Below are 18,796 nucleotides of genomic sequence, written 5' to 3' on the forward strand. Positions count from 1 at the left end.
ACACACTCTCTCTCTCTCTCTCTCTCTCCTGTGACTATAGGTTTCAGGTGAAGCAAAACATAGGGCTTGTCTTACCTATCTCAGACCTGCTGTATTAATTTAGATGGAATATATAGGCTAAAGGTATTAACATAACCGAGGCACTGTTTAACATTAAATAACGTAAAACAAGATTTGGGGTTTGGTATAAGTGGGTGTGTGCGGCGGGAGTCTCAGCTTGCTTAATGCTATGGCAAATGCACTGTTAAAATCCTTTTATTAAAGACACAGAAAAGAAAAGTGGTTCAAGCATTAGAAATGTAAAGTATTAAATCAGGGTTTCTGGTATTAGGTGAGATGGACTGGAGCTCTTGTGTTGCAGTTGTTACTGCTCAATCCCATTTTGTCTCAGATTGTGGTTGAGATTCAGCTGACACTAGTAGAGGGTTCCTCTGGAATGTCACCCAGGTCCCTGGCTTTGGCCCAATCTGGTCAAGACATCTCTTGGGATTAGGCTAAAGAAGCTCTGGGGTCCTAGGAGAAAGCAGGCCACAAAGATAAATGCTGCTCCAGTAGCCTCTGTCTGGTCTGCCATATTCCCCTCCCCCGAAAGTCCTTCCTTTAAGGACCCAAAAAGGGAGTCGGTGGAATAGCCCATTTTCTCATTATTTTGTCCACCACTTAGGCCTTATAACTAGGACCCTACCAAATGCATGGTTCACTTTGGTCAATTCCATGGCCCCAGTGTTGTGTATTTGGTTGTTATGGTAAAAGAATCTTGTTGTTGCTATGGCAACTGAGTTAGATTATTAGGGGATAGCCCAGTCAGTTTTGGCTGGTTTTGGTTAACTCAGTGTGTGGCACTAAAAAGCTTCTTTTAAGGTTTACAGATCTCTGTTTCTCAAGTGATTGCCTCCTAAAACTGTTGCCTCCAAGCATATAACCCACAGGGTCTTAAAATTGGTGAATTTCATAATTTCAGATGTTTACATCTGAAATTCATAGTGTTGTAACCATGGGGGTCCAGATCCAAAAGGTGATGGTGGGGGGGAAGGGGTGTCCTAAAGCTGTTGTAAGGGGGTTGCAGGGTTGCCATACTCACTTCTGTGTTGCCTTCAGAGCCAAGCTCTGAAGGCACAGCTGTGGTGTTTCCTGCAACTGGAGGAGGCTCCCGGAGGTGGAGATAGGTCCTATCTCCCCTATGCTGCTGGGAGTGCCCCAACTGGGGGCTCTTAGCTGCTAGTCAGGGCCAGTGGTGGGTTAATGCATGGGCCCATGCCCAGGGTCCCTGGACAATTTGAAAAATGGCACCAAGGCAGGAGTTATCGGGTTCAACAGCCCAGAGCCTGGCTGCCCCAAACCCCAGCTGGTGCCATGGGGAGGTGGAGGGGCAGCAACCCTGAGCCCGGGCAGGATCTATGATGGCAGCCCCCAGCCCAGGTTCCTGAGCCCGGGAAAGAGCTGCACAGGGTGAAAGCCCCAAGTCTCATCTGGAGTCTGGGTGCCCTCAGCCCCAGCAGGAGCCATGGGGGGCAGGAGGGAGGGGCAGCCCCAGAACACAGGGATCCTGAGCCCAGGGAAGGAGCCACATTGCAGGAGGTGGGGGTGGTGAGAAAGAGTCCTGAGCTAGGCAGGAGCTAGAGCTGTGAGTGGTGGCAACCCCCAGCCCAGGTCCCTGAGCCCAGGCAGGCACCACAGGGGGTGGAAGCCCCGAGTCCCGGCTGGAGTCCAGGCAGCCCTGCCCAGGCAGGAGCCACAGGAATGCTGGAGAGAAAAGCACCAGCCTGGACAGAAGCAATGGGGGAACGGGAGGGGAAGCCCTAGAGCTCAGGCACTTTGAGCCCCAGGCAAGAACCAGGCAGGGGGAAGAAGCCCCGGAACCTGGGTGCCCTGAGCCCTGGCAAGAGCCACAGGGGGGCAGCAGTCTGGAGCCCAGCTCTGGGGCTGCTGCAGCACAGAAGTGAGGGTGTACCAGCTCACTACTGCACTGCCTGTGGAGGTGGGTCTGATCTCTCCCCTAACAACCATGCAGGGGAAGGATAAGTTCTGTCCCTCCCCAGCCCAGCTCATTTTAGGAGATCAGATATCACAGGGCAGGGCTTGGTAGGGCCCTTTTTATAGCTGAGACACCAATTTTGATTTATTAATATCTGAACCAACATTTTCTGTTTCATCAAGCATGAGTTTAAACACAGTCCCCGAGTTATATCACTAAGCCATATTGTTTGGACTACTTTAGTCTGTCTGGTTCCCTTTTGTATTTTTTCCTATCAACGTTTATTATCTTGGTCAGTGGTTCTCAGCCAGGGGTCTGGGACCTCTTGGGGGGGCTGCGAGCAGGTTTCAGGGGGTTCTCCAAGCAGGGCTAGTGTTAGACACGCTGGGGTCAGCGGCACAAAGCCAAAGCCCCACTGCATGGGGCTGAAGCCTGGGGCCCTGAGCCCTGCCGTCCAGGGCTGAAGCCAAAGCCTGAGCAGCTTAGCTTCATGGGAGGCCCTGTGGCATGGGGCCCCAGGCAATTGCCCTGTTTGCTACCCCCTAATGCCAGCCCTGGCTTTTATATGCAGAAAACCAGTAGTTTTGGCACAGGTGGGTGTGATGGGTTAGACCCCCTTTTCCAGGGTGCCACCTGATATACTTGGGTCCCCTGAGCCCACCTGTTCCACCAGCCTGGGCTTCCGCCCCTTGTCCTTGCTGTGCCAGGCCCACAAAGAGAAGGCCACACCCAGCTGCGAACACAGATTGAAAACAGCTCTATATGGGAGCATTCAGCTTGGGGATTTATCCAGCACTCATGTGCACACCTCCTTTGGGGTGAAGCCCAAAATAATATTATCTTGCGCTGTATAGAGAGATAAAAATCACACCCCCTACTCAATGCACAGCTTTTTGTCACCCCCACCCCATTCCCCAAATTGAACAAACTGGGGTTTGAAATAAACAAATAAGAAGTTTATTAACTACAAAAGGTAAATTTTAAGTGATTATAAGGGATAGCAAACAGATCCAAGCAGATTACTGAGCAAATAAAACACACAAGCCAGGCTTGTTACATTAAAGAAATTGGCTACAAATAGTAATTTCTCACCCTAAATGTTGTTTTATGAAGGTTGCAGAGTTTCTTGAAGGTAAACTGCATCACTTGCAGCTTAAATCTCCAAGTACACCCATCACAGGCTGACTTTTCACAGCCTGGGTCCCAGTCCTTCTCCCTAGATCAGTCTTAAGTATTTCCAGCAGTCATCCTGGGCAAAGATTCAGTGAAGAACCAGTGATCCTGATTAACTCACTCACCAGCCTTAAACAGAATTTACATAAGGGGGGGGAAGTCTTTTGTTTACCAGTCTGACCCCTCCACCCCCTCTTAATGGAAAAACACTGAAATCCCCAGATGGGAGTCTAGTAGCAGGTGACATGATCACCTGACCCTGTAGTGTCAAAGCAGCAACTCAGGAAGCTTCTCAGGAAGGCAGGAGATTAATATCTTCAAAGGCTTATTGTTCTTCCTAATGGCCCGTTCAGGCTGATTGCCTACTGTCTGGTAGGCATTTCCCAGATGCAAACAATTTTGCAATTGATACTGAGTTTATATTCCTAACTTCAGATACAGCAATGATACATGCATACAAATAGGATAATCCTATTTGGTTAAATCAGAACCTTTCCAAGGATCTCTCACAAGACCCATCTTGCATCACATATAACTTAGTTATGTGATATTCATATCATAAGCATATTTCTATGAAGAACATGGGGTGTAGCGTCACAGTGGGCCATGGAGTTTTTATAGCCTATTGGAGTGGTCCTCAGAAAGAAAAAGGTTGAAAACCCCTGATCTAGGCTACTGTGACATTTTAATGATTTTTTTTACTCACTTTTTATAGTTAATTTGTTAGCTCAGTTATCACAACAGGCCCTATCTAGTTGCAGGTATCAGCCATCTGGGATGCTTACAAACACAGCAATTAGGAGACAGAATATGTCCCAGTCTCTCTCTGGGACATTAAGCAGGGTTTTTGAATTAGAACAGATTGGGAACTCCAAGTTGTAGCTGAGCCTTTGAGTGATGGATAACCTTTCACCCAAACTGCTGCTATGGCCTCTCATGGGAGTTAGGCCAATAGTGCAATGTGGAGCAGTCACTTCCCAGACTAGGGAAAGCCCTATCTCCACAAGGTCTGATTGATCAGGGGAGGAGCCAGCCCAGATCTGATTTTCTTGTCACTGGAAAAGGGGAATGTCACTGCAAGTCCTAAGCTCTAGCCAAGTAGAGAAAGGGGGCAGACCAGCTGATGCTCATTGGAAGAAAGGTATGTAACTTCAGATCAGGAATCTGGAGATCTGGTAGACAAAACTCTGGATGGGTAGAAAGAAAGAACAGGAAAGCCTGTCTCAATTCCCTGTTCCAAGCACTCATGGGAAGAAAGGATTCCATGGGCAGCAGTGGAGGACCCATGATGGCACTGGTGGCTACTGCAGAGTCTGAGTTTGGCACTGGGGCACAGGCCCAGAGAGCAACCTGATTTCCTCCCTCTAAGTTTGCCTCATGGTGAATATGAGGCTCACCAGGCAAAGCTAATCTCCCCCCAGCTGCTGTGGAGGCAGATGTGCTGGTGGGAGGCTGGAGAAGGGGATGTGGCCAGCCCAGGCTACACTATAACACCAAACCACCTCCAAGTACTGCAGATAGGAGAGGAACAGCCCAAACATCCCAGACTTTGCGGGCTGCTGAGGCTACAGGAACAGGACATTGTGGCACAGCCCAGTGGTGAGCAAGATCCCCTTTCACTTAAACTGATTCTACAGCTTCCCACAGGAGTTACAGCAGTAGTGCTGCACAAATGAAGGTGCTGATAACCATCAAGTGGCCCCTGCTCTTCTTACTGGACTGGAGAGAGCTGCTGAGAATCAGGCTGTCAATATAGGTAATGCATACTTCCACCTTGTCATGTTCTCTGTATGTATAAATATCTCCTGTCTGTGTGTTCCATTCTATGCATCAGAAGAAGTGAGCTGTAGCTCATGAAAGCTCATGCTAAAATAAATTTGTTAGTCTTTAAGGTGCCACAAGTACTCCTGTTCTTAATATAGGTAAACTAGCTGTAGACTTATTCATACAGTTGGTGGCTGGGAGCTTTATAATACATACCTCTCTCTTCTGCACTTCGGTGGTAGAGAATATCTGGGTGCGGTGTGGCTGCAGCACTTGCTGCTGAGTGGATGCCAGCTACTGGCCAGCTTTGCCCAGGAAATGAGAAGCCCATTTTTACAGGTTCAGTTTACTGTTTTCTCATTGCAAAGTCGGGATGTCACCATTATTGTTTGGTGCCATTTGCTGTTGGATATTGGAGATTTTGTTCCTCTCCCTCAGTTGTGGCCCTTTTTGCTACTGAAAACTTGTTTATAGTTCTGAAAAGAGCCATAATTGTAACAACACTGGGCTTGGAATCATCATGTTAAAGTTACTTACAAGTACACAAATCAGATGCAAAGCTTACATCTAGGTCCCCAAAGATATGCTTGCACTACATTTTCATGTGTCTCTGGCCATCTTTTGTGTGGGTGCTGTGCTGTCTCTTCACCTATCAGTGGCCTGAATCCACCCCTGCTGCTGTGAGGCTCTGAGCACGCCAACAGGATCAGGTCCCACTAGACAGATAACCATTTCCCTAACGAGTTTGAAAATTCCACTTCAGCACCTCCACAGCTTCAGCTTGAGCCAAGGCTCTTAGTTATTTGTCAGCTGGGAGGAAACTTTGTGAATGCCAACCAACAGAAACATAGGCAGCTATGGGATTTAGGTGCCATGGGGGTTAGGGGGTAGGCAACAGCTGAACAGTAGTTTTGAAAAGGTCAGTGGTGCCTAAATGGTGGACTTGCTGCCTAAATATTTGTAGGGATCTGGTTGTAAGCTTTGTTCGTGATTTGTATGCTTTTGAAGTAACTCTAACATGGAAATACAGTGCAAGCATAAGAGAGGTAAACAGCATGAGCAGGAGAAAGTGATGGAGAGGGTTTCAACTACTAGGGCATAGGCTACCTAAGTGGCTGACCTGGCTCAGGTTCCTAATGCCAGCAGAGGATTCACAGTTGAGCATCCTGAGTGGATGGAGGCATCTTTCTTTAGCCCATCAACCAGGTGGTCCAGGTCAGGCACTTAAGCACCTAAGCTCCTTTTCTCTCCTTTCCTGGCCCCTCCCTAGAGCATTTCACTCCTGGCTAGCTTCAGCAGCTCGACATGCAGCTTGCTGGCTTTTGAATGTCCAGTCACCTAACTCTCCCCATGTGTTGTATTGGGATCCTGGGGCTGAGGATTCCACTTGGTGCGAGCCAGCTAGGGTACCTGTACACTGCAGCTGGGAGCGAGTCTCCCAGTCTGGATAGACAGACTCGTACTACCAGGCAGCATTTTCCCCAGGAATTAAAATAGGGTGTGTATGTAAGAATTTACAGGGTGGGGCTGAGGTTGAATGAGGGGTGAGACCATGAAGTAAAGGTGGGATGTATGGCACCATAGTAAAAACTGAAAAGTGTTTCATAACCATTTTATTAGATTTAACTCATGGTTTCAAATAATCATAAACATTAAAATTGGCTACTCAAGCCTTCTATGAAGCACTACAGCTACAGCCTTCTTGGTTTCTTGTTATAATTTTTCACAACTCTGTTAATGAACTTCTTAAATGCAGTGCGTTCATCTTGGGTGGCCTCTCTAGTCTGTTCTGATCACATGACAGTCCCATTGCTGGTAGTGCCTCACTCTACTCAATTGTTGGAATTTTATAGGGCAGGCATCTGTAAAAGCTAGGCAGAAGTTGAGTAGACTCCAGAAGTTGCTGTTGTAGATTTGTAAGAATCAAGTCTGTGTACTTATTCAGCTGGCTTAAACACTTCTTGTCCTCTTCACTTAAGGATTCAATATACAGTAGAACCCCAGAGTTACGGATCTCTTGGGAATGGAGGTTGTCTGTAATTCTGAAATGTTCATAACTTGGAACAAAATGCAGCTCTGACTCCAGTAGTTCACACTCCAGGCTAGGTTTCAGAAGCAGCTAGGCAGCGTCCTTGCAGTCAGTTCCTTTCCGGGGCAGGGCAAGCTTGTTCCAGTCCCGACAGAGGGGATGTGGTGAAAACAGCCCGTCCCGCTCCCAGCAAGGTGTGTGTGAAAATAGAGCACACACACACACACACACACATATCTGGGGGAGATGGAGTGAAAACAGCACCCACGGCTTATAGGAAAGCAGCGTAGACCCCAATGCTGCTCTTGCTCCAGCTGCCTTGGGCTGGCAGTGGGGGCTCACAGGTTTGCCTGCAAATCTCAATGTCTTCAACTCCTAGCTGTAAATGGGTACCCCACGCATGGGGGTGAGGGTGGAGGTAGGAGTGGGGATAGGCAGCCCAGATGTGCCTACCTTTAAGATGCAATACAGGCACAGTACAGTGTTTGCTTTTTTTTTTTTTTTTTTTTTGGTCTCTGCTGCTGCCTGATTGGTTACTTCCGGTTTCACAGGTGTCCAATTGACTGGTCAGTCCGAAACTCTGGTGTTCTTATCTTTGAGGTTCTACCATAAGTGCCATCATTAGTCAACTTCTGGACTGAAGTCTTTGCTTCTTCCAGTATGTTTTTAATAGCTATCTCTCTGATTGATCCAAGTGTAGCTTCTATTGCTGAACAAAGATTTACTACTTCTGTAGCAGATGCTTGGATGGCATTGTTTAATGACCCAAGTGGTTTCAACAGTAGACTTACAAGAGAGAGAATAGCAATAGTCTTCTCTGAATGCAGTAGTAAAAGTAGTCCCCCAGTCTCACTACTTAAATCCATCCCATCTTGGTAGATACTTTCCAAAGCCAATAATAATGGTTGCAGTAATTTTAAGAAAACAGTCAAAGATCACTCATGAGAAAGCCAGCAGGTTTTCCCAAGTTGGACTAATTTGAACTTCAGTCCCTGTGTATCTTCTATTTACCACTCAAGAAAGAGATCTTGGTGTCATTGTGGATAGTTCTCTGAAAACATTTGCTCAGTGTGCAACAGTGGTAAAAAAAGCTAACAGGATGTTAGGAACCATTAGGAAAGGGATAGATAAGAAAAGACGGAAAATATCATAATGACGCTATATAAATCCATGGTACACCCACATCTTGAATACTGTGCACAGTGTGTGGTTGCCCCATCTCAAAAAAGATGTATTGGAATTGGGAAAGGTACAGAGAAGGACAACTAAAATGATTAGGGGTTTCCAACAGCTTCTGTATGAGGAGAGATACATAAGGCTGGGACTTTTCAGCTTGGATAGAGGTCTAAAAAATCATGACTTGTGTGGAAAAAGTAAATAAGGAAGAGTTATTTACTCATAACACAAGAACTAGGGGTCACCCAATTAAATTAATAGGCAGCAGGTTTAAATTAAACAAAAGGAAGTACTCCTTCGGACAATGCAAAGCCAACCTGTTTAACTTTTTTTCAGGAGATGTTGTGAAGGCCAAAACTATAAAAGGGCTCAAAAAAGATCTAGATAAGCTCATGGAGGATAGGGCTGGCGCACCTATGGAAAAAAATTAGTGTGCTTAGCACCCACCAGCAGGCAGCACCTCCCACCCACTGGACGTCCTGCCAATCAACTCCTCCTCCTCCCTCCCAGTGCCTCCTACCCATTGCAATCAGCTATTCCGTGGCATGCAAGAGGTTCTGGGTAAAGCGGGAGGAGCAGGACCAGGGTGTGCTTGGGGGCAGGAAGAGGTGGGCCAGAGCAGGGGCTTGGGGAAGGAGCAAGGGGGGGCCTGGGGCAGAGTGAGGGTGGGGCCAAGGGTGAAGCAGAGGTTGGGGTTTGGAGGAAGGGTGAGTGGCGGCAGGGCCCGGGATGGAGCAGGGATTGAGAGCCCGTGGGGGAAGGAGGAAGATGGCACATGTGGGCAGGTAAAATAGTGTTTGTGACTTTTAGGCAGAGCCCACACCATCAAGCAAAACACCTGTCCCTACCCTCTTTACTGGGATTTGGCATCCGAACCCCCTGCTTTGTGAGTGCAGTTCATCTGAGGGTGACCTCTCAATCAGGACAGGCTAAGCACAGTTCTGTTGCCCTTTACTCATACACTAAGGATAACATTTTGTTACCCCTGCATTCAATACCAAAGTGATTTGTAACCAAACACCAGCCAAAATTGATCACTTGGGCAACACAGCTCTAGCTGACGGATACCTAGACAGAATAGATGTGTTCATGTAAGTACAGTCCCGTCCTGAAGCCTTTCCCTTCCACCCTCCGGCTCATCACTAGCTGTCAGAGGAGCGTTCATTCAGACCTTGCTTACAAATCATAATTCAAATTATTAGATTGGCGATCAGCACTGACATTGTCATAAAAAACACAGCTGTGTGAGGAAACTAGTCTTTGTTCAAATTTCCATACCTGTTATGCTTTTTCAGGTACAAGTATGTGATGTTGCCGCCAGTGGCCGGGCGACCTAGTGACTAGACTGTTGGGGGAAGGGGGCGTCATAATGGAATGTGGGCCCTCCCTCTCCACCAGGTCCCAACCCAGGGCCCTGTGTAGTTCAACCTCTAAACAGGGGAAATGGGTATTGACTCCTCCCCCCCGGCCAGGAAGGAGACCCATTTCCCTGGGCTACTTCCTACTAAAGTCTCTTTAGTTTGGACCATGGCCCCACTAGTCCAGTTACCCCACAGTTGGGTCTTATCTGCAGGTTCCCCTTGGCAGGGGAAGGCTTAATTGTCTCCAGTGGTTGCGCTGGCTGGCAAGTCACTACTCTGTCCCTTCAGGGAGGTAGCCAGAGCTCTCCAGTCAGCCCCCAGCTGAGCCAGGCTCCCTTCTTTTCTTCCCCACTCCAGATCTGGCATTGGCTGCAGATATAATGGGGCAGGACTAGGTTTTCTTTAACCCCTGCAATGCTAGGTGGCAGTTTCTTTGCTTCTTCACAAGTATTTTATCATATACTCTATATGCTTTTAAAGTGTGTATTAATGTTTCAATTTCAATTCAAATTTCCTCCCAATGACTAAATTAAATTGGCAACACTGCATGTAACTAGTTGACCACTGGGGGATGCTGGGAAAATTCAGGGGGCATATAGGGATCTGTTTCACCACACACCTTGTCTTGTTTGGGGATTTTTTTGCATCAGTGTTTTCTGAGCTATGGAAATACATTATTTCAGGGAAAGCAGAGAAATACTAGCATGAAAGAATGAGCTTATGTGAAAGCAGATATACATACAATACAAGGGAAATGTAAGCAGGGCCGCAGCAACAAAGAACGTGGCCCCCTCCGAACATATGTCCGGGGCCCCTTACAATGCAGAAACATTTTTTTGCCACTTGAGGCCCCTTACAATGCAGAAACATTTTTTTGCCACTTTTAGGGCCCCCCTTCCTTGCGGGGCCCCCTCCGGTTGGAGGGTACAGAGGGCGCTCGCTACGCCTCTGAATGTAAGAGCTATGGAAGCATATAAAAAAGCAACCACAATAAACCACAAGAAAAGTTGAAGACTTCAGGTCATACATCTTTGCAATGTTCTTATTCTAGGCCTGAATGGATAACAGCTAAATTATATTTTTGGCTTTAGTCATTATCATTTAGCTGTTCGATAAAAGTCCTGTCCTCATGGAAACCCTCTTTTATACATATCAGGATATTTTCAATGTTCACATGAGGCTGAACTAATAGGAAGAGTTTCAGTCTGGGACAATGTCACACCAATATTTGTGCTGCTACTGGATGGCTCATCTACAAAAGATTACTACCACACCTCTACCTCGATATAACGTTGTCCTCAGGAGCCAAAAAATCTTACTGCGTTATAGGTGAAACCGCTTTATATTGAACTTGCTTTGATCCACCGGAGTGCGCAGCCCCGCCCCCCTGGAGCACTGCTTTACCGTGTTATATCCAAATTTGTGTTTTTATCAGATCGCATTATATAGGGGTAGAAGTGTATTTGAAATCTATATGACTAGTTTTGATGTCAATGGCACTACTTGTGCTTGAAGTTAAGCACATGCTTAGATGCTTTGCTGCATTGTAGCCTCAGATCCTAGTATTTTCTGGGACGTTTGCTTCAGCAATGGCATACAATTGCCATATTCTAGCAAGAGCAAGGGAGGGATGTCGCTGTTCCCTGGAGAAGGGGGGGACCCTTCTTTTCCTAAAAGGAAAGGACTAAAAGGGGTATAACCATAATATTATTATTTATTATTTGCTGAATTAGTCTAAGGCAGAAATGATTACCAATCATTCCTTTTTATACAAAGAAGCAGAAGATTAAATCTAGAACAATAATCTCAGGCAAAAAAAATCTCAACACTCCAAATTCATAATCTGAGCATCAATACTGAGGTATATTAAGAAATGTAATAACATCAATATTATGTTAATTGGATGGCCAAATTAGGTGATCAAGTGTTCCAACTTGCTTCCCATATCCTAGTATCCTGGCCCATGTGCCTGTACAGCTGAGATCACCAAGAATCTGTACAATGCAATTCACTATGTAACTCTATTCTGCTAGGTGGTGCTAGTAGTTTATGAATCAAAGGCCAGGATCTGCTAGTGATAGAAGCACTGACTTCAGTTGGGCATTGTCTGTTTGCTGGCAACAGGTTCAGATATCATTAAGCAGTGGAGTTTCTTTGAGAAGTGCTTCAGGGTTCCCGTGTACAAAACAGGAGGTCAGTCTCTGTGTGAGTTCAGTTACAGTTTACAATATGTGATGTATACAAGGTTCTCTGGCAAAAATCAACCAATCATCCCTACTCCAGGTGTGATACACCCGCATCCTGAATGCCCTCCAATATTCCAGATCCAAGGGTATAAAACCAGAGCAGCGGCAACCAAGGTCCAGTTCCTTCTAACAGACTGTGGGTGTGAGACAGAACCCCTGCGGTATCCATGTCTGTGTACAGTGAGTGAATGTTTTTTCTCTCTAGTGAGTTGTTAGCTTAGTGTTATAGCAGCAAAGAATCCTGTGGCACCTTATAGACTAACTGACGTTTTGCAGCATGAGCTTTCGTGGGTGAATATCCACTTCTTCGGATGCAAGTAGTGGAAATTTCCAGGGGCAGGTTTATATATGCAAGCAAGAAGCAAGCTAGAGATAATGAGGTTGGTTCAATCAGGGAGGATGAGGCCCTGTTCTAGCAGTTGAGTGAAAACCAAGAGAGGAGAAACTGGTTCTGTAATTGGCAAGCCATTCACAGTCTTTGTTTAATCCTGAGCTGATGGTGTCAAATTTGCAGATGAACTGGAGCTCAGCAGTTTCTCTTTGAAGTCTGGTCCTGAAGTTTTTTTGCTGCAGGATGGCCACCTTAAGATCTGCTATTCTGTGGCCAGGGAGGTTGAAGTGTTCTCCTACAGGTTTTTGTATATTGCCATTCCTAATATCTGATTTGTGTCCATTTATCCTTTTCCTTAGAGACTGTCCAGTTTGGCCGATGTACATAGCAGAGGGGCATTGCTGGCATATGATGGCATATATTACATTGGTGGACGTGCAGGTGAATGAACCGGTGATGGTGTGGCTGATCTGGTTAGGTCCTGTGATGGTGTCGCTGTTGTAGATATGTGGGCAGAGTTGGCATCGAGGTTTGTTGCATGGATTGGTTCCTGAGCTAGAGTTACTATGGTGCGATGTACAGTTACTGGTGAGAATATGCTTCAGGTTGGCAGGTTGTCTGTGGGCGAGGACTATCCAACCACACACTCAGCCCAGAAGAAACGTCTGTCCTATCTCGGGGACTCTCTTTCTGCCCTGCCACCCCCACCAACATGATACAGTTCTGCAGCGATCTGGAAGCCTACTTTCGCCGTCTCTGACTCAAAGAATACTTTCAGGACAACACTGAACAGCGCACTGATACAGTTACCCTCCCACCAACAGCTCAAAAAGAAGAACTCCACATGGACTCCTCCTGAGGGTCGAAATGACAGTCTGGACCTATACATTGAATGCTTCCGCCGACGTGCACAGGCAGAAATTGTGGAAAAACAACATCACTTGCCTCATAACCTAAGTCGTGCAGAACGCAATGCCATCCACAGCCTCAGAAACCATCCTGACATTATAATCAAAGAAGCTGATAAAGGAGGTGCTGTTGTCATCATGAACAGGTCTGACTACCAAAAAGAGGCTGCCAGACAACTCTCCAACACCAAATTCTACAGGCCACTTCCCTCAGATCCCACTGAGGAATACACTAAGAAACTTTACCATCTACTCAGAACACTCCCTACACTAACACCAGAACAAATCAACATACCCTTAGAGCCCCGACCAGGGCTATTCTATCTACTACCCAAAATCCACAAACCTGGAAATCCTGGATGCCCCATCATCTCGGGCATTGGAACTCTCACTGAAGGACTGTCTGGATATGTGGACTCTCTACTCAGACCCTATGCCACCAGCACTCCCAGCTATCTCCGTGACACCACTGATTTCCTGAGGAAACTACAATGCATTGGTGACCTTCCAGAAAACACCATCCTGGCCACCATGGATGTAGAGGCTCTCTACACAAACATCCCACACGCTGATGGAATACAAGCTGTCAGGAACAGTATCCCTGATGATGCCACAGCACAACTGGTTGCTGAGCTCTGTGCCTTTATCCTCACACACAACTATTTCAAATTTGACAATATATATCTCCAGATCAGTGGCACCACTATGGGCACCCGCATGGCCCCACAATATGCCAATATTTTTATGGCTGACCTGGAACAATGCTTCCTCAGCTCCCGTCCACTCACGCTCCTTCTCTACCTACGCTACATTGATGACATCTTCATCATCTGGACCCATGGGAAGGAGACTCTGGAAAAATTCCACCACGATTTCAACAGCTTCCACCCCACCATCAACCTCAGCCTTGACCAATCTACATGGGAGGTCCACTTCCTAGACACTACGGTGCAAATAACTGAGGGTCACATTAACACCACCCTATACCGAAAACCTACCGACCGCTATGCCTACCTTCATGCCTCCAGCTTCCATCCCAGGCACACCACAAGATCCATTGTCTACAGCCAAGCACTGAGGTACAACCGCATCTGCTCTAACCCCACAGACAGAGACCAACACCTACAAAATCTCCACCAAGCATTCTCAAAACTACAGTACCCGCACGAGGAAATAAGGAAACAGATCAACAGAGCCAGACGTGTACCCAGAAGCCTCCTACTGCAAGACAAACCCAAGAAAGAAACCAACAGGACTCCACTGGCCATCACATACAGTCCCCAGCTAAAACCCCTCCAGCGCATCATCAGGGATCTACAACCCATCCTGGACAATGATCCCACACTTTCACAGGCCTTGGGTGGCAGGCCAGTCCTTGCCCACAGACAACCTGCCAACCTGAAGCATATTCTCACCAGTAACTGTACATCGCACCATAGTAACTCTAGCTCAGGAACCAATCCATGCAACAAACCTCGATGCCAACTCTGCCCACATATCTACACCAGCGACACCATCACAGGACCTAACCAGATCAGCCACACCATCACCGGTTCATTCACCTGCACATCCACCAATGTAATATATGCCATCATATGCCAGCAATGCCCCTCTGCTATGTACATTGGCCAAACTGGACAGTCTCTAAGGAAAAGGATAAATGGACACAAATCAGATATTAGGAATGGCAATATACAAAAACCTGTAGGAGAACACTTCAACCTCCCTGGCCACACAATAGCAGATCTTAAGGTGGCCATCCTGCAGCAAAAAAACTTCAGGACCAGACTTCAAAGAGAAACTGCTGAGCTCCAGTTCATCTGCAAATTTGATACCATCAGCTCAGGATTAAACAAAGACTGTGAATGGCTTGCCAACTACAGAACCAGTTTCTCCTCCCTTGGTTTTCACTCAGCTTCTAGAACAGGGCCTCATCCTCCCTGATTGAACTAACCTCATTATCTCTAGCTTGCTTCTTGCTTGCATATATAAACCTGCCCCTGGAAATTTCCACTACTTGCATCCAAAGAAGTGGGTATTCACCCACGAAAGCTCATGCTGCAAAACGTCAGTTAGTCTATAAGGCGCCACAGGATTCTTTGCTGCTTTTACAGATCCAGACTAACACGGCTACCCCTCTGATACTTATTGTTATAGTTATTAGTGTAATCATATTCCCTCTGAGTTAACTACAATGCTTCTAGATATAGAAAAAACAATCCTGGACTCAGTGTACTTAGTAACTGTGAGATTAAAATACTGGGTGACTTTGTGGTAACCAACTAGTCAGAATCACTCTTGCTGGCCCATACTAGGAAGCATTTGGTCCCAGGTCCATGTGCAGGATACTGCAGGACTTTCCAGAACTCCAGAAAGAATGGCTTCACCTGTCTAGTAGAGATGCTCTTTCTCTTGGTTTAGTTTAAAGTCTCTTTTTAAAGTCTCTTTTAACAAAGTAAGTAACCCTGATGAAACCTGACCAAGAGACCCATCCAAGGGACAGGATAATTTCAAATCTCTGTGGAGGGAAGGCTTGTCTGTGTTTTTTTGTTTGGAGTTAGTCTCTTTTTGGATTTTAGGAGAGGCCAGTCATATCCTTCAAGTCTCCCAAGTTTCTGAAATAGCCTCTTTTCTAATATATAGAGAGTATTAGTTAAAAAGGCAGATGACAAACAGATAGTTCTTAAAGTCTCTCTCTCTTTTAAAAAGTTAACAAGCTCAGTAACCTGATGAACACCTGAGACCAGAGACCAGAGAGGGGACAGATAATTTTCAAATCTCTGTGGGAGGGAAGGCTTTGTCTGTGTTTTGTTTTTTGGTTAGTTTTTTTTTTTTTGGAGAGGCCAGGCCATATCCCTTCAAGTTCTCCAAGTTTCCTGGAAATAGCCTCTTCTATTCAATATGTGAGTATTAGTTAAAAAGGCAGATTTTGTGGATAAATTCTTTACTCCTGTTTTTTGTTATTTTGATGATATTCTGGAGGAGGAGGGAGAGTCTCTCTCAGATAGAAGTCAAGACCCTTGATATTTTTCATCCTGGTATTACAGAGATAGTGTGCCCTTTTTTTTTTTCTTAATAAATTTCTTTTTTTTTTAGAACTTGATTGATTTCTTCCTTGTTTGGATTTTCAGGGGAAGGGGAGGTTTGTTTGATTCAAGGAGTTTGAATCAAGGTATTGGATTATTTCCTTTGTGCTGAGATTCAAGATGTTTGGATCTGTGTTCCCCAGGGGCCAGATCTAAACTAGGATTTAGAAAGTCAAGGAAAGTGTAGAGCCATTGGCCATTATCTAGGTCCCATGAGAAAAAAAAGCTAATGTAGTGCCCCATCTAAAAAAAGGGAAGAAGGAAGATCCAGGTCAGTCCCTGAAAAATCATGGAACAGGTCCTCAAGGAATCAATCCTGAACGGGGAGGGAGAAGGTGGATGTGCTATTTTTTGGGACTTTAGCAAAGCTTTGATACAGTCTCACAGTATTCTTTGCAGCAAGTTTAAAAAGTGGGCTGCTGGTGAATGGGGCGTAGGTGTGGAAAAAACTGGCTAGAGGGGTCGGGCTCAACGGGTAGTGATCAATGGTTCCATGTCTAGTTGGCAGCGGTATCCAATATCTTTCTGGAGGATGGTGTGTGGTGCACCCTTTGCAGATGCAACTAAAACACTAGACTGGGAGCTGGGGTTGATACGCTGGAGTAGGGATATAGGAGGGAGAGGGACCTAGACAGAGAATTAGAAAAAAGAAGCCAAAAGATGATTCATGTTCAAGGACAAGTGCAGAGTCCTAGTGCTGCATTAGAAATCTGCTACAGACTGCTAGAGACTAGGCTGAATGGCAGGGCTGCAGCTCTGCAGCAGAAGAGAAAAGGGTGTAGGGGAAACTGAGAATGAAGAAGTCAAATGAGTGTGCCCTTTGCTAAGAAGGCATTGGCATTTGTTTAAGTATAAGTAGGCATTTCCAGCAGATCATGGATGTGGATATTACTCAGCTCTGGTGAGGTGAGATTCTCATTTGGAGTACTGTGTCCAGTTTGTCCACCCACACTACAAGAAGGATGTGGATAAATTGAGACAGTCCAGCGGAGGGCAACAAAACAAATTAGGGGCTGGAGCACATGAGATGATGAGGAGAGGCTGAACTGGGGACTGATAAGCCTCTGGGAGAGAGAGAGAATGAGGGGATTTGATAGCTGCTTTCATGAACCTAAAGGGGGGGGAGAGAAAGAGGATGGATAGGGTAGGTTCTCAGTGGTAGAAGATGACAGAACAAGGAGTAATGGTCAAAAATGCAGATGAGGTTTTAGGGTTGGACAAGTGCAAAGTTTTTCACTTAGGGGGAATAAACCTATGACACTCTTCCTCTTCATCTGAAAGGCGTGGAGCAATGTCTCTTACATATATGCCATATTCCTCTTCCCATGCGCCAGGTTACTCAGACAGTCAATGCTGAGGACATGCCTATAAAAGGGGGCATTGGAAGTCTCAAGAGGAACCTTTACGGTATTCTCTGTGGCCCGTTGCACTACACCCATATCTCATGCCTTCCTAGCCATTCTTGGCTCTATTTGGGACCCAGAGGAAGGGCACCATCCACTTTCCTGCCTCTAAACTCAGGTATTTTTCCGCCGTAGACCTCTGGTTTTATGCCCTTGGCTATGGGACTTTGGAGAGCATCCAGGATGCAGGCGCACCTGACTTGGAATACATGTGATTAGCTGATGTTTCCCAGATAACCTTGTATACATCCTATATTGTAAAATGTAATTGAAGTCAGGGAGAGAGTGACCTCCCCCCTTTCCCCACCCATTTGGTAAATGCTTTCTGGAAGCTTGAAGTGCTTCTTAAAAAAACCTCACCTGCTTAATGATCTCTGACCCTCTGACCAGTGAATAACCAGTGCTAAACTACATGGGTGCTTCTGCCACTGGCAGATCCCGGCCCTTGATTCATAAACTGCTAGCACCACCTATCAGAATAGAGTTGCATAGTGAACTGCATTGTATGGGGATGTGGGCCAGGACACTGGGTTATCAGTAAAACATTAGCCCATATGATCACCCAACTTGTCCATCAAATTAATATAATGTGGATGTTATTAAATTCAAAGATTCTGCAGTATTGCTCCTCAGATTATGAGTTTTTAGTCTTTTGAGATTTTTTTTGTCTTAATTATTATTCTAGACTTTATCTTCTGCTTCTTTCCATAAATTGAAAATGTGATAATTTCTGTCTTAGATTAATTCAGCAAGTTATAATGTACTCTATACACTCTTTTAGTTTTTTCCTTTGAGGGAAGTAAGGGTCCCCCTTCTCCAGGGAATGGAGACAGCCTTCCCTTCTTCTTGCCAAAGTATGCTTCAGTTTCAACAAGGGAAGACAATTGTCAAACGTCTCAAAAGATACTAGGCCACACTCCAGCAAAGCGTCTAAGCATGCACTTAACTTTAGGCACAGGTAATGCCATTGCCATCAAAACTAGCTATGCAGATTTCAAGTAGTAATAATCTTTCTTAGTGTGAGCCATTCAGTAGCAACAGCAATATCAGTGCGACACTGTCCTAGACTGAAACTCTTCTTAGCTCTGCCACAGATGAACACTGAAAATATCCTGATGTAAAAAAGAGGGTTTCCATGAGTACTCAACATTAATCAAAAAGCTAAAACACAACCTTGCCTGTTGAAGCCATTCCATTTTCTATTAAACAGTCAGGGAGCTACCCCGTCTTTGAGAATGATTCTATGGCCTAGTGGTTAGTGATTCACCTGATATATATGAGTCCCAAGTTCAAGTTCCTGTGCTAATGAGCATTTTAATTACTTAATTTGTTAGACAAAGTGGA

General features: G+C 45.7%; 1 long non-coding RNA gene across 1 annotated transcript; it reads right to left on the bottom strand.

Moving 5' to 3' along the window:
- Positions 1 to 239: 239 nt before the first annotated feature.
- LOC120370888 lies at positions 240 to 3,283 on the bottom strand. Its single transcript, XR_005584040.1, has 2 exons — positions 3,068 to 3,283; positions 240 to 513 (listed from the first exon to the last, which is right to left on the bottom strand). It is a non-coding gene; the product is annotated as an uncharacterized LOC120370888 (long non-coding RNA).
- Positions 3,284 to 18,796: the final 15,513 nt, after the last annotated feature.

The sequence above is a fragment of the Mauremys reevesii genome, linkage group 8, assembly GCF_016161935.1.
Source record: "Mauremys reevesii isolate NIE-2019 linkage group 8, ASM1616193v1, whole genome shotgun sequence".
Taxonomy (NCBI): Eukaryota; Metazoa; Chordata; order Testudines; family Geoemydidae; genus Mauremys; species Mauremys reevesii.